This window comes from Paroedura picta, chromosome 3 (genome assembly GCF_049243985.1).
Source record: "Paroedura picta isolate Pp20150507F chromosome 3, Ppicta_v3.0, whole genome shotgun sequence".
NCBI lineage: Eukaryota > Metazoa > Chordata > Lepidosauria > Squamata > Gekkonidae > Paroedura > Paroedura picta.
In genome coordinates this window covers 47460245-47477301 of record NC_135371.1, presented here as the reverse complement: position 1 = coordinate 47477301, position 17057 = coordinate 47460245, and the positions used below count along the sequence as shown (strand labels likewise).

Below are 17057 nucleotides of genomic sequence, written 5' to 3'. Positions count from 1 at the left end.
TTAACTCATGACAATGACAAATCAATGGGAACCCTGAGCTTGTTTCTCTGCAGCGAGATAGTCCCATCTGGGAGTGATGGGAGACAATGACACCCGAAGTGTGTTGTAAAGGGCCGGGGGGGGGGGGGAGAAGGCGTCCTTCGGGGCCCACCTCCAATTAGTCAAAGGACCACAGGTGGTCCGCAGCCCACAGGTTGGGGATCGCTAGTCTATATGACATCTGTGATGGACAACACTTTGAAAGTCAGGTTCCAAGTGCTGAAATAACAGCAACAGTGGGTAAAGGGTTACAAATCTTCATTAGAGAGAGCCCGAGTGACGGGCTGCTTTAAGAACTCTGACTGTCCAGAAACAGCTGAGAGGGAGTTGAAATACTAGCTGTTTGCTTAGCTGACCTTCCACTCTGATGAGAAACTTTAGTTAGAGAAGTGAGTTTTTACTGGCAGCTAATCCACCCAGAGTCTGGAGAACTGGGACAGATAATTGGCAGTGGAAATTCGGGCAGTGAGGGTATTCTTCCAATTCAGAACAAATTAGAGAAGAATTATTCTAAGAAGAATAAGAAGATCTGCCACATTAAAAAGGAAATCAAGAGTGGAGGATTTCGCTGAATACAGCGAAAGCTGTATAAAGATTATCTGTATGTACAACAAAATAAAAGTTGTAAATACACATCTTGTTTGGGGTAGATTTTAGACAGATAGTAAATATCTTCCCAGTGTTTGCACAAACCCTCACTTCTGAGACATCTGCTGCCCTTAAGAGTCTGGCCTTCTGTTTCAGCCTCTTCATTGGAGGAAGTGATAACAACTTGCCTAAGCTCTTTCTGAACGGAAGCAGGAAAGTGTTAATTCATGTGACTGAGCCAACACATCATGATGAAACCTCTAGGCTGTCCGAAAGTATTAGCATAAAGATTTTGAAACTGATGAGGAAGCCTCTGAGTAACAACTAAGTTCAATGAGGTATTGTGGAACAGAGGGAGGAGTGTGGTTTAATAGACCAGAAAGTCTTGTTTCTGAGAATACCTGTGAGAAGTTGCTCTCATGAATTTTCAGTCTCTCCATGTTACTATTTCAACAAGTTGTAATTTTGCTGTGGATTAGGTTTTGACCAGCCTCTGGCATTCCCTGATAACAACAACCCAAGCAGCAGACTGGTAAGTTCTTTGGTTAGCTTTTGATTCTTCTTTGTTAAGCACAACTTGCTTTGTCTTTGATGAAGATTGTTTTGAAGATTTGGTGATTATGAACATTTTGCATTTTGTGTGAAAACTAAATGTGATTTCTAAGGATTTTGTTATGAACAATCACCAAATTCATCTCTGTTGGTCTTTAATTATGTGGTAAATTGGATGTAGAAATGTGTTGTTTCCAAGTCAGCAATGATTTTTAAGGTATGTTTATTCTACAATTTAAATGTATTGAAGGGAAATATCTCCCAACTAAAGAAACCTGGGAACTGTAAATATGCGTGAGAAACTAGTGATATCTAAGGGACAATGATTGTATCTTCCGTGAAGACTTCAGATCTCATATTTTCTGGGAATGCTGTACCTCCCAGTCAGGCATTGGCTTGAGTTGAATTTAAGCCTCTTGTGAGCATAGAGAAGGTGCCTCAACCTTTCCCTTGACCCTGTTTTCTTTGAAATGGTTCCAGAGGGCTGCTGTTTGCTCCTTTGGGAAACTGGTACAAATAAGTTTCCCCAATACAGCAAATAGCAGTAAGGTAAAGGTATCCCCTGTGCAAGCACCGAGTCATATCTGACCCTTGGGGTGACGCCCTCTAGCGTTTTCATGGCAGACTCAATATGGGGTGGTTTGCCAGTGCCTTCTCCAGTCATTACCATTTACCCCCCAGCAAGCTGGGTACTCATTTTACCAACCTCGGAAGGATGGAAGGCTGAGTCAACCTTGAGCCGGCTGCTGGAATTGAACTCCCAGCCTCATGGGCAGAGCTTCAGACTACATGTCTGCTGCCTTAGTGCTCTGCGCCAGAAGAAGCTCTCAAATAGCAGTACCTGAGCCCATTTCAGGCCTGAAAAATGGTGCCTGGAGAAAAGGTCTGAAGATCACTCTCTGTGTATGCCATAGACTCAATCCAAATGGGGACTGTATGTGCCTGGTAAGCATGGATCTTCAAGTGACACAAAAGCTTCATAGCAACCACAAGGATTTTGTAACATGTGAACTGATCCTAATAACAAATTTCTAGTGCCTTCCCAAGGGAATAATGTCAGAGGTTATGTGGAGATATCCATTACAATACAATTGTAAACTGGCTTAAATATACAGTGTATATTACCCCAAATTTATAAAATAAAAACTATTCCAAGGCAAAATGGAACATAATTCCCATGGAGTAACATGCAGCCTGATCTCACATCTATATTGAAATAACTGGGGCCATTCCGCACCCAGTAAATATAGTATAATACTTACCTTTTGCAAATGCCATATTTTTGGTGTTTTGCACAATGTCGCCAACATCCAAGCAGCAAACCAGTACCTACATCCTCCATTTTAAAGTGCTAGCTGCGGAATCGTATAAAGTGGATTCCCCAAACTATGTAGCATCCCCAAACTATGTAGCATGAACTAGAGGAGAGCAACCAGCAAGCTACATGCCAAGGAAATGTGCAGAGTCGAAGTAGCTCTATCTCCGACTCCAGTTCCCACCCTCACATCCGCCTCCCTCTCCCTTCTCCTAGGGACAGTTTTTCTTTTCCAAAGCAAACTGCATGGAGCAACAAATAGGTGCTAAATCATGCAGGCAAAAAAAAAAAATCTCCCTCCTAGTTAAAACTCAAAGCATGCTTCTCCAAAGAACCCCCCCCCCAAAAAAAAATATATTGGACTCAAGATTAATTTTTAAAAGATTCAGGGCTCGTGATTCCAAAAGAGCTGGCATTTAAAAAAGCACTATGCATCTATGATCAGATGTATAGGTGTCTCAATGGAGAAGTTTTACTTTAAACATTTTTTGCTGGAACAGCAGGCCCTTTAAAGGATGGAGAAAGGGGATTGGCTGCCTGGCTTGATTGACAAGCAGAGGAGAGTCGCGTGTAAAGCACGTTGCTATCTTCCGCCATTTCAAGCAGGCATGCGGAGTGCTAAGAAGTGCGAGAAGGCAGCATAGGAAAGCAAGAGAGCCAGAAGGTGAGGAATGGCTGGGGGCATGTTATTTTCTGGCATTACACCATTTCGCTGGTGTAACACTATTTTTTTCAACATGTGGAAGAGCCCCTGTTTTCATCCCTCAGAACTTTTATTCCCCATCTCCTTTCTGTCATCTTCCCCACATCTCTTTCTGGACAACTGCTAAGTGATAACCAATAAGTTAAGATGAGAAAAGTAAGGGATAAGCAGGGGAATCAATATTATGCAAAACTAAATACTTATACATAATAGCTGGCTGTCAAGAGAATATTTGACATTTAAATCAGATTACCCTATGCTATGTGGAATCTCTGTGGAAAGTGTAAATTGAGTAACAATTGCCTCAGCAACATGATCACTATGGGAAAACACTCATGATGATAATTATTTCAAGGAAGTGGTGAGGGTATCTCACTTTTAGAGAAATAAAATGTTAAGATACAGCTACATCTTCAACCAGAATATTGGCAGAAGTCCAAAGGAAGGAGTATGTAAATCTGGCCTTTGTTTGGTTATAATTCATGATTCTCTCACTGAGATTAGCAAAGCACACATTTATTTTATTTGTTTATTTTTGAGATTTCGAACTCACCCCTCTCCAGAATAGCTCCCTTTCTTCTTCTCAAATAGTTGTATCCACTCCACACCCAATGACTTCAGTGGAATTAGAAGGGTGTAACTCTGTTTAGGATTGTGTTGTAGCCCTATTATGTTTGTCACCTGCCCAGTTTCTCCACATGCTCCAGATTAGAAACTCTTTTATTATATTTTATTTCTCCCATTTTTCTTCCTTATTTGGTATTGTGCAACTTTCTCTTCATTTCTTTTTTTGTTTATGATGTATCTTATACAACTCTGGATAAATCCTTTTATAGCAGTTTGGAATCTAGCACCTGCCAAGGCAACAAAGTCAAAAGCTGTTCTTGGGCACACTTTCTCCTAAAGCACTGCAATCAGGAAATAAACTCAGCAGTCAGTACAACAATTAATAACTAGTCCTTTCATTTAAATTAGGTGGGCAAAAACATGCTGGCCACAAGCTTCAATACTTAATGTATTGTTTTCCACAGGCCTTGTCACCTACCAAGTTGGGAAGATAACTAGATGCAAAAGTGACTTACCGCCGGCATATAAGACGACTGGGTATATAAGACGACCCCCCAACATTTCCACTCAAAATATAGAGTTTGTTACATTACAGTACAGTACTGTGGGCCACTATGGGCAGCTATGTCTATCCCAACTGAAGTGCACCCGGCGTATAAGACGACCCCCCCCCCAACTGGAGGCATGTTTTTCAGGGGGGAAAAGTAGTCTTATAGGCCCATTATGCACGGCCGCCGAAACGGCGATTTCGGGTCACATGGAAAACGCGGAGGGGGAAGACGCGATGCATACCGGTTATGCACGGGGCGGGGCGCGACGGCGGCAAAACCCAGAGTAACCGATTATGCACGCGCCGATCCGGGCGCCGCTTCTGGTTGCGCCCCGCTCACCCGGAAGCTGCGCTTTCTTCCGCGTTTCACTGACGCGGCTTTTTCGGCGGCATGCACCGAAGCTGCAGCCGGTTGCAGCCGGCTCCGTGCGTTATCCGTGATTTTAGTCGCCGCCATTCCACCCCGAATGTGCGCTAAAACCCCCGTGCATAATGGGTCTTACGCCAGCAAATACTGTAAGTATCATTTGCAGACCAATTTGCTTCCAAAAGGACTAGGCCTGAATTTTATTTATTTAGCCAGCCAATTTCGATCTTTCTCTTCTACTCCAGACCAGTACCCAGAGTGATTTACAGTATGAATGACACTAAAATACCATCTCAGTAAAATAGCCAATAAAACAATAAAAAATAATACATTATATTAAATGCAGCAAATGTAATTGTAGGCAATAAAATTACAGTGATAAAATTTAGCACAATATATTAAAAGCTCAGGTTGAAACTCCATAAAGATGAGCAATACATAAAAATGAGCAATACATAAAAATGACTATTAAATTAAATAAACGACTTACAATATATTCAAGCAGCCATTTGAAAAACCTCTAAAAAAATCCAGCAGTACATTAAAGTCTCGAGTAGTCCAGAAAGGCCCCTGAAAAAGACTACTGTTTAGATTGCTCCAGAAGATGAACAGGGAAAGGAAGGGAAGGAGCGAGTTCTGCTTCAGAAGACCTGCTGAATAATCATGGTTTGGGATAGTCCAGCAAGTATTGGCTGCCACAGTAGGAACTCAGTGGTGGATCACAAATCAAAGGAAGGTAGATGTGGGTGGAGAGATGCTCATTTAGAGACCAAGGATCTAAAGTGTTGCAGGCTTTATAAGTAAATGCATAGGCCTTGAACTGAACCCTGAAACACATTGTAAGATAAGTGGAAACCTATTAATATCCTGGCTAGTGTATTTTATATCAAATGATGTTTCCACATCATGTTCAGGTGCAGCCCACATATACTACGGTATAGTAGTCGATCTGAATTTTAGCAGAGCATGAGTTTATGTTTGTAGTTGGCAAACAATCTGAAGTTGAAACATAGAACTGGAAGGGACCCCAAAGTTAAAAGGCATTCCTGGCTACCTCCATCACCTGCTTTTCTAAGGCCAGTGATAATTCAAACTGTGAAACTATTTTTTTAAGAGTACCACTCAGGACAAACCTATTCCTGGTTTTGTGTTTTACAGTCCTTCTGTCTTGTTTGGAATGTTTCAGTTTGTTTGACCTCATTGCTCAGCCAGACTTTCATGATTTCTGATGCTGACCAAGACTTTCCTCCACTCCTTAGATTTCAAAGCAAAAGAAATATAGAGCTGGGCTCTGCCATCAAGTTTGTTGGCTGACCTTAGATTAGTCATTTCCTTTTTCAGCTTCACCTAACTCAGAATAGTTGTGAGGACAAAATGAGAATAGGAGACTATTGATCTGGATTCTACTGACCAAAGATGGTTCTGATGGTCACAGATCTTGCCCATGTTTCTTCCCCCAAAGCAGGAAGGTTTATTTCTGGGATTGTGACACCCGCATAGAAGAAGAGTGATATGGGCTGGAAATCTGCAGTGAGAAATGGGAACAGGGTGAAATCTCCATTCCTCTCTTTACAATCAGCAGAAGAGAATCTCCCCAGGAACCCTGTCTTCCTCCCTATTGAAGGTTCCCATGACTATTTCAGTGTTAAAAAGAACTGCGGGGGGGGGGGGGGCAGGAAAGAATGCAGGAATTTCTTGTTTCTGCAGGTCAAAACAATCTGACACTGAGCTTTTTGAAAGAAGTGGAGGATAAAAATGTACTCGATAGATAAGTGTCAGTACTTATTCCGATGGTGTGTTTCTCTGTATCCACTCTGTGTTTTTATGTTGTTAAATTTCATACAAATAGAACCTTCTGGACAATCAAAGACTTTGAATCTTGAGGATTAGAACTCGGGACGCCTCCCAAGACCCTCCCTAGACAATGCCACCCCAGGAGGCAAATGAAAAGAAGAAAGGTTAAAAGCTGGTGGATGGGGACTTGGGGCTTTGCTGAGTGAAGCTCAGGTGAATAGAAGAGGAAGAGAAGTAGCATGCAGCCCAGGGCCAGGAATAAGATGAGAAACATGAGAGGAATTGGTAGCTGGCAGAGACAGAAAGAGTTACAGAGGAGGAAAAATGAGCAAGATAGGTCTCAAAGTTATCTTGTTAAGAATACCAGTGTGGAGAAATATTCTGGGGCAATCTGAACAGTACATTGGAGAAGATCCTTAAAATCTGTGTTCTTTTTACTACTAGGAACAGGAGATTAAGTTGTCCGATTGATTTCCTGGGCAGGTTTGTTTTCTTGTAGGTGCTCTTAATAAGAATGGGATGTAAACACTAGTGCTTTATCTTGCCTTGCATGTGGAAAGATTCTCATGAAGACAAGACAAGCCATTGATTAAGAAATGTGACAGTTTCCTTTGTACACCTTGCAGTCTTATCATAGAATGGCATTTAATTTAAGGAGATTCAGGTTCCCCTTTGGGAAATCATCAACCTGTCCCTCTCTTCAGGTATGTTCCTGAAGAAGCTGAAGGAGACAGTAGTTAGGATGCTTTCGGGGGGAAAAATCACTGGATCCATTTGACCCAGCCAACTACCACCCAGTTTTGCATCTGCCGTTTCTGGTAAGGTGGTTGAGCAGATTGTTGCTGAATCCTTACAGAGTTTTCTGAACTAAACATCAGCTCTTTATCCATTCCAATCTGGCTTCCAACCTGGCCATGGGGTGGAGACAGCTCTGGTTGCCCTAATGAATGATCTCTGAAGACAGTTGGATCCAGGTGGATTGGTGCTGCTGTTCTTATTAGACCTAACAGCAGCATTCAATACAGTGGATCATGGTCTCCTAACCCAATGCCTAGCTGACATGGGTGTTCAACGCTTAAATGTCAACAATCTTTCCTCCAAGGTTGCAAATAAAGAGTGACTCTAAGGGAGAGAGCCTTTCAGCAGTATGCCCTGATGTGCGGGGTGCTGTAGGGAGTTGTTCTCTCCCCAATGTTATTTAACAACTATATGTATTCCCTCACCCAATTGATCTAGAGTTTCAGGCTAGGGAGTTATTAATATGTGGATGACACCAAGCTATAGCTGTTGATGGATGGCCAGCCGTCGACACCCCAGATACTTTGGCCAGACGTTTGGTGGCTGTGGTGAATTGGCTCAAACAGAGTTAGCTGAAGTTGAATCCAGCTAAGACAGAAGTCCTCTGGCTGGGCCTGCATGCTCTATAATTCCCAATCTTTGATGGTGTCCAGTTAATACCACCAGGAATGGTCAAGAATCTGGATGTGATTTTAGATCTTTATCTATGGAGGTCTAGGTCATGAATGTTACATGCATTCTACCATCTCTGCCAGGTGCAACAGCTAGTGCCCTATCTATCAACATCTGACAGCCACTGTGATCCATGCAATGGTCACCTCAAGACTAGATTATTGCAACTTGCTCTACACAGGGCTACCCTTGAAAGTGCTCCAGAAATGCCAACTGGTCCAGAATGCAGCCATACAAGTCCTTCTAGGTACATTGTGGAGAGCACATATATGACCTGAGCTCTCTCAGCTGCACTGCTCCAGACTGGCTCAAATTCAAGGGTTTGGTTATAACCATTAAAGCCCTAAACAGTCTGGGACCGTTGTACTTGCAGTACCACCTCTTCCCATACAACCCCAAAAGGGTATTGAGACTGAGCCAGCAAAATTTGCTTAGGGTCCCCAGGCCAAGGGAAATAAAATTCACATCAACCTGGTGGAATGTTCCTCCAAGTGACTGAATGGATCTGCAGGGCTTGTAAAAGGGAGTTGTTCCACCAGGCCTATAATTGAGACCCAATAAGCAAAACTGCCCTCCCTATCAAAACCCTATTCATTCCATCTGGTGCTGATTTAAAAAAAAACCTCTGCCTTTTCCCTCTCCTGCTGTGAATTATTAGAAACTAGGGGCAAAGCCCATTGTATCCAAGAATACAACGGGCACTAGAGCTTGGCAGTGGGAAGAGGAAGGGGAGGAGTTGTCCAGTCTGTAAGGGCATGGGGTTGAATGTGTGTGTTGTGTGGGAGGTTGTGGTGGCGTGGTGGCAAATGAGGGCATGGGTGTCAAGAACCTGTGGTGTGAATATGGGAGAGGACTGACCTTTGGGAATTATGGCATAGTGGTTTACAGATGAGCTTTCCAGAGCCATGTCTTCAGATATGTGAAGGGAGATTCTTCTTAGGGGAAGATTACATGGCAACCAATTCCCCCCAGTTCTGCGTCATTTCCCTTCTTGTGTGAATTAGGCCACATACACCGAAATGCCCCTCTGCCCTAATACACATGGGGTAGTCACAGTACACAGGTGTCCACCCTGTTCCTTCTTTTCCATTTTTTTCATTGCTGATAAAAAAGAAGCCCACATGCTTCTTTCATGGTTGCTCCTTAGAAGAAAAACAGATTTTTGTACCCTGTTGTTTACTACCCAAAGGAGTCTCAAAGCGGTTTACAAACACCTTTTCCATTCGTCTCCCCACAATAGTCAACCCGTGAGTTATGTGGGGCTGTGGAGGTCTGAGAGAACTGGGAATGGGCCACAGTGACCCAGCAAGCCTCAGGTGTCTCAAAGCATTTTCCAATCATCTTCCCTTCCTCTCCCCATAGCAGACTCCCGATGAGGGAGGTGGAGTAGAGAGCCTCACAGGGAAGCTGGCAACCCTAGGAGGAAGACTGTCTGTGCACAGCAGTCTTGACCTTAGTAAGGTTTTTTTATACAGTTTTTTTATTTGCCAGGCCAAGGTTGGAAAAAGTCAAGTCAGTTCCCATGTATCTCCAGCCATTTACTTGTTCACTATTTACAGTTTCAGGCTGTAAATATTTATTTAGATTTTCCTGCCCTTTCCAGACTCACAGGACTGATGCTGGTCTGCCTGTCTGTGCTCCAGAATACAAACAGTTGCTGATAAGGGCTGGCCATAACCCATAGCCCAGGAGGGACACATCTGCACCACTCCCTACCAACTGCAGGCAAAAATGGCTTCTTTGAAGGCTGGACTCTGAGGCATTGTACGATTTTGAAGTCCCACCTCCAAACCTCCAGGAATATTTCCAACCCAGGGGTAGCCAACCTCCAGGTGGGGCCTGGAGAGCTCCTGGAATTACAGCTCACCTGCAGAGTATAAAGATCAGCTCCCCAGGCAGAAAGGGTTACTTTGGACAGGGTTGTGGTTGAGAAGAAACATTTAAGGCCTCCCGCACAGGTTGTTGTTGAATTGAAAGACTTGAGGCCTACTGCACAGGGTTGTTGTCCAGATGAAACAGGAGACCAAAGAACCAGTTCTGTCTGTAGAATAATGCTGTGCAGTGGCTTCAAATCTGCAGAGAGTTGCAAATCTGCAGAGAGTTGTTTGGCTGTGCCTAACCCCTGGCCAGAGCAGTATTTTAAGTGAGAAGGGGCTTTTCTGTGGCCTCCCTGTCAGCCAACTCTTTGGCAAAAGGGGAAAGTTCCCTACCCTCAAAAGGAATGCTCCCAGGCTCTCCTGCATTGCTCTCGGAAAAGCCTCCCTCCCCTCAGTCAGGGCCTGTCAGAGGCTCTTTCCCAGCAGGCCTGAAGGGAGGGAGGAGGAGGGGAGCACTCTGCAGCCTCCTGCCAGCTCTGTCAGGGTTCTGAGGCAATTTACAGTTGGACACGACAGTTAGGACAGCCTTGGGGTGAAAAGGGCTGGCGCAGCCTGTCCAAGCCTCTGTTCTCATCCCCCTTGGCAGCCCTACTGACCTCCTCTCCCTGCGGTGGTCAGGAGAAGACTGGCAGCCATGTCTCCAGATGGCCCTGGAACTCTGGTCTGTCCTGGTGAGGGCCCAATCGGAAGGCGCTTTGCGCCTTCTGATTGGCCCCTCCGCTTGTCAGTCCGGGGCCAAGGGGTCAATCCGGGAGTTTTGATCACGGATACAGCCCACCTCAACACCCCTTACTGTTTTATTAAGAGGGAACAGATATGCAGTGAAGGGGAGAATTGTTTTAGCTGTTAAGATTTTATTTTTATATTATCATATATAGAAGAAGAAGAAGAAGAGTTGGTTCTTATATGCCGCTTTTCCCTACCCGAAGGAGGCTCAAAGCGGCTTACAGTCGCCTTCACATTCCTCTCCCCACAACAGACACCCTGTGGGGTGGGTGAGGCTGAGAGAGCCCTGATATCACTGCTCGGTCAGAACAATTTTATCAGTGCCGTGGCGAGCCCAGGGTCACCCAGCTGGATGCATGTGGGGGAGCGCAGAATCGAACCCGGCTCGCCAGATTAGAAGTCCGCACTCCTAACCACTACACCAAACTGGCTCTCAGTATAGTATGATATAACCCATATAGTATGATATAACCCAGCCTAAGTCTATGGACAAAGTGTGGGTAACAAATATAAATATAAATATAAATATAAATATAAATATAAATATAAATATAAATATAAATATAAATATAAATATAAATATAAATATAAATATAAATATAAATATAAATATAAATATAAATATAAATATAAATATAGATGATGATGATGATGATGATGATGATGATGATGATGATGATGATGATGATCCTCTAGTTCAGTCCAAGATGAACTCTTCCTATACTTCTGGCTGCATAGGCCCTAGAAGCGTAGAGGGCTCAGGGCCTGTAAATAGGGCTGGAGAAAAATGCCCTGTCCCTTTAATATGGACATGAATCATAGAATCATAGAATCATAGAGTTGGAAGGGGCCGTACAGGCCATCTAGTCCAACCCCCTGCTCAACGCAGGATCAGCCCTAAGCATCCTAAAGCATCCAAGAAAAGGGTGTATCCAACCTTTGCTTGAAGACTGCCAGTGAGGGGGAGTTCACCACCTCCTTAGGCAGCCTATTCCACTGCTGAACTACTCTGACTGTGAAAAATTTTTTCCTGATATCTATCCTATATTGTTGCACTTGTAGTTTAAACACATTACTGCGTGTCCTCTCCTCTGCAGCCAACAGAAACAGCATCCTGCCCTCCTCCAAGTGACAACCCTTCAAATACTTAAAGAGGGCTATCATGTCCCCTCTCAACCTCCTTTTCTCCAGGCTGAACATTCCCAAGTCCCTCAACCTATCTTCATAGGGCTTGGTCCCTTGGCCCCAGATCATCTTCGTCACTCTCCTCTGTACCCTTTCAATTTTATCTACGTCCTTCTTGAAGTGAGGCCTCCAGAACTGCACACAGTACTCCAGGTGTGGTCAGACCAGTGCCGTATACAATGGGACTATGACATCTTGTGATTTTGATGTGATGCCCCTGTTGATACAGCCCAAAATGGCATTTGCCTTTTTTACCGCTGCATCACACTGCCTGCTCATGTTTAGTTTACAATCCACAAGTCCCCCATCTAGTAGGCATGCTTTTCATTTTTCTGACCCAGATGTAGAACTTTACACTTATCTTTATTAAATTGCATCTTGTTCTCATTTGCCCATTTTTCCATTGTGTTCAGATCTCGTTGAACTCTGTCTCTATCTTCCGGAGTATTTGCCAGTTCTCCCAATTTGGTGTCATCTGCAAACTTGATGAGTAGTCCCTCCACCCCCTCATCCAGATCATTAATAAATATGTAAAAAAGTACCGGGCCGAGCACCGAGCCCTGAGGTACCCCGCCACTCGCCTCTCTCCAGTCTGATGAAAAACCATTGACAACAACACTTTGAGTACAGTTCTCTAACATGCATTCGGAACAGAACATGTACCTGAAAATTCATTCACTAGACCTGCACTGAAGGTTCATGAAGCAGTTTGGCTATTACATTATTCAAATCCTAGGTCTTAGCCCTCCTTACCTCATGAAGGGTTATAAGGAGTGCAGAAGAACCATCCACATATGCAAATCTAAGCTACTTAGATGGAACGATGGGATAAAATTGAGTCAAATGCCCAAGCATAACATCTCTAAGAAGTCAGTTTCATTTTCTCTCTTTGCTGATGTGTAATAAAGTAATGCCCAGGTTGAGTTTTCTCCCACGTTCCAGGGCTTTCAGCTAGACTAGAGGCACTGCATCTCTGAAGAACATCCGGCTGTGTGTTGCACAAACAAATGTGACCATGGGAAGTTATCACTCTGCCTAATCAGAAAGGAAGTGCTGTGAACATACTGAGCATTACAATAACATCTTCGGAAGTACCATTACTGAGTACTTTGCTTCAGACACAGGCTGCTTCCCCGTGGTCTGCCCTTTCCATTGCAATTTCCTTAAGACTTAGGAATTGGTAAACTGAGAGATTCCCTCAAGTTGCATACTTTCTAGTGTATTCTTATGTGATGCAAGCACAGCAACAATTGCATTCCACTTTAGGTCATTTCCCTGCCCATGCTCCTACAGGGTGCCTCATGTTAAAACTTCTTGTTGACAACTTGATTCCATGCACATTGGTCTGGGAGACCATCAGTGATAATTCCCAAATGCAGTGTACAGGTAAAACAGTCTCTTTCCTGAAATCTGATTCATGCTATTTCCTCAGATTGCTGTCTTAGATCCAGGCATGGTTAAAACGATGAATTACCACTTAGAGTGGGCAGACATGGGAAGAATATAACACTTCAGCTCCCACATAGTACCAGATGAGCTTAGACTTGTGAATGTTTATGTCTCAGAAATCTAGCTGGCCTCGAAGGTGCTGCTGGACTCAGACCTGAATCTTCTACTGCAGACCTACATGGCTACCCACCTGAAAGGACACAGTTTTCCAAATTAAAATTACCCCTCCCATGATATTGTTTGCACTTCTAAGGGGGGAAAGATGAACTGCTGAATTAGAATTCATTTGAAAGTTTGACATTATATAGACTTTGGAGTTCTTCAGTTATTACAAATGTTAAGAAGCTTCGCAAAATTTTGGTTTCCTCTGTGTTAACTAGGAAGATGGCCAATTACTGCTATTGTGAAGTTTTTGTACTTTTCTTGATGACATTTGACTTTTAAATATATCTTTTCTGCATTTCCTATATTTCTTGGCTATCTGATACTATTCCTGCTTACAATTTCCCCCATCAAAACCTTATATGTGACTTCCTGGTGAGAACTCCCCATATGCATTTGGTGAAGTGAGCTGGAGTCTCAAATAACAGCCTCCTACTCCTCCTACTCCTCCTGGTGCTGGAGAAGACTCTTGTGAGTCCCTTGGACTGCAAGGCGAACAAACCGGTCAGTCCTAGAGGAGATCAGCCCTGACTGCTCTTTAGAAGGCCAGATCCTGAAGATGAAACTCAAATACTTTGGCCACCTCATGAGAAGGAAGGACTCCCTGGAGAAGAGCCTAATGCTGGGAGTGATCGAGGGCAAAAGAAAAAGGGGACGACAGAGAATGAGGTGGCTGGATGGAGTCACTGAAGCAGTAGGTGCAAACTTAAATGGACTCCGGGGAATGGTAGAGGACAGGAAGGCCTGGAGGATCATTGTCCCTGGGGTTGCGATGGGTCGGACACGACTTTGCACCTAACAACAACAACTCCTCCACAAGGAAGTTTAGCAATCTAGGTTAGAAAAAGTTGCAGCATCATCCTAAAAGTGGGAACTTCAGAAGCTACTGCTGGGGCCAGGACAACAGGGGCATGTGACAGGGTGGAGGGAGACCCTGTGCTGGAACTGAGTGAGCCTTTTGTGCTCAGAGTCACATTGTTTCTTTGTGCTCTATCTTAGGGTCTCCATTTTGCTAACAGCATGTAAAGACTTTATCTTGTAACTTGCTAAGTTTCTGTGGCCAATGAGCATTATATATGTTTATGTAAATATGAGCAAGTACTTTATTTCACCTTTAAAACCTATTTAACGTCTCATTCCAACGTCTCATTGAAAGTTGCAACTACAGGAGGTATGGTAAAGGCTTAAAAACTGCACTCTCTCAAAGCATGCTAAAGGTGGAATCTTATGCAGTAGGGCAGGGCGATTCCCTCATGTCTTTCTCTTTTTCGGTTTTGTTCCTCCACCACAATAAGTGGCAAGGGGTTCAACAAAACTGGTAGCAGAGATTCCAACAAAAGACATCTGCTCACCATTCCAACAGTTCTTCAGCCCTACGCAGCCAGCATGGTGTGGTGGTTAGAGTATTAGACCAGGATTTGAGATACCTAGGTCTGAATTCCTAGGATCAGGCCCTTGTGGCCTTTTTCAATGACTTTAAAATGAGACACATCCTTACCACACATGCTTACTTTTCCTCTTCCACTCTCTCCAACATCAACACACTCCTCCCTTCCATCAGACCCTGGGCATCATGCCTCTCCCACTCTCTTGCTTTCCTCCCAGCCTCCTTGACCATCCAGCTGGCTTCTTCCAAATCCCCAGCACCAATGTACCCTACACTGCTGTTCCAATCCTGAGCCTTTCCTCCCCAGTATGAGCAACTAGACTGATCTGTCCTTTTTGCCAATCTAGTTGGAATGCCCCCCCCCCTTTCTTCTCTCTCTGGGGACACGGTTCATACATCTATGGGCAGGTCTTACCTACCTGAGGATGTACAAATGTAATTCATATGACTGTTTTCCCTAGGAAGTGTTCAATTACGTTTTGTCACATTTCTGGATTGTATAACTGGATCATCTCATTTCCTTGCCCTGAGTTTATACTTATCTGTGCATAAAATCTTCAACAAGGGGTGAAGATGTGCACGTGGGATGGCCACATATGTATATATTTCTTGTTTTCCAGGATACACTAGTGAAACAATGTGTAGCTGCGTTGTATGCCTTTCTGAATTGGTTGTTGGTTTATTGATCCCTTACCTGACCTGTAGTTGCTGATTCAGATTTTACACCTGAACGTGGCTGTGCCTGCGACACTGCTGGCCCAGCTCCCTGCATTGTGGAGCTGCTTTAGCCTGATCTGTTCCCAGGGGACCCTGACAATCTGAGGGCGAAACTAGATGTAATGGTGGCCATGGGGCCAACCCACACCCTCTGAACCATTTTAGAGGAAAGCCTGCCCTTACAAAATTTGCTGTGAGAGTACAATCCTGTTGTACCTCCCCCCTTGTGCCTCAGAATTCCTAAGTCAGGTTTTTAAAACCATGGAGACAGAAAACAAGATTGCATGTTGCAGCCATTCCACAAGGTCGATCAAGATCAAGCCCTCACAGATTTTTTTTTAATTGTTAAATTCTCCTCTGAAATGGCATTGGCAAGAATGGGTGGAGCCCCTGGCTGCCATCACATCTAGTTTGGCCCTCAGGACGGGAGAGAAAAATGAGAATGTAGGCAGTCACTACAGAATGGTTTCCTCTTGGTTCTGGCTTCTCATCCTTTAATTCCTTTCCATGGAAGCTGAGTAAAACTCTGAGAAGCATCAAACAGTGATCCCTGAGACCACTATTGCTGATTGGTGTTGCTTTTCACACACACGCGTGTTTTTGTCCCTTGTCTTCTATTCCTTTTATCTAAGAGAAACTGAACTGTGAAAAAACAACAAACAAGCACAAGAAAAAATGACATATACCCAAACTGTATTTTAGAGTGTCATTTCCTCTTGATGAGGCAACCAAGAAGGCATACAGGCAATGTCAGGCTGCTCTGTCCCACCTGGAAAGTACATTTGTGTTCCTCTGAATAATAATAAGACTGTCTTGTATTAATCACCCCCACCCTTGTTCAAAATAAATCAAGGTCAGTTTATAGGCGTAAGCAGCCTGTTCTGTCAAAGGGCACAGAGACAGGGGGATCTCTCATTTTTGGGTAATGTCTTCTCCTGTACCCCACTGACTTTGTGCCTTTTACAAGTTCTGTTGGTTTCCTCCTTTTGAAATAGTCTGAAACTGTGTGATGTAATAAGAGCAGCCCTGTGGATCAGGCCCATGTCATCTAGCACAAAGTTCTCCCATGATGCTGTAAGGCAGAAAAGCAATAGCCTTCTTTTCTCTCCCATCTCCAATAACATTTCATGGTAGATTGCCTCTGAAGGTGGATGCTCTATTTCAGGACTCTGCAGTGCTAAAAAGAACCAGTTATGAAGATAGGATGGCAGGCAAAGACTTTTTATGAGCCTGAAGTGCTTCTTGAAGGTACTTTACAGATAGCGTTAAAGGCAGCAGTATGCCAGGGTTACCTACTGGCGTCGGGTTTGGCTCCCTCTTGCTACTCCCCTATCCAATTATGGGGGCTTAGATAGTTGATTTATACCACCATGGTTTTTACTCGTATATTGTAATTTTATGTCCTGCTTTTAATTTTAATGGGTTTTTATTGGGGTTTTTATTAATGGATTGTTGTAACCTGCCACGAGCTGGTTCCGGAAGTGGCGGGAAATAAAAATCTAAATAATAATAATAATAAATGACAGTTTCCCCTGAGTTTATGTGCAATTAACTTTGGAAAAGGGACACAAAGTTTATGAAGGTCCTTCTCCACAATAATATGTAGAAT

General features: G+C 43.7%; 1 protein-coding gene across 1 annotated transcript in view; it reads left to right on the top strand.

Annotated features, from left to right (window-relative positions):
* The first annotated feature begins 974 nt into the window (after window positions 1–974).
* Window positions 975–17057, top strand: part of TMEM40 (transmembrane protein 40) — a 31838-nt gene continuing 15755 nt past the window's right edge. The window contains exon 1 of the mRNA XM_077325548.1: window positions 975–1159. The gene's annotated coding sequence lies outside the window, so the exon portion shown is untranslated. The remainder of the gene's footprint in view (window positions 1160–17057) is intronic.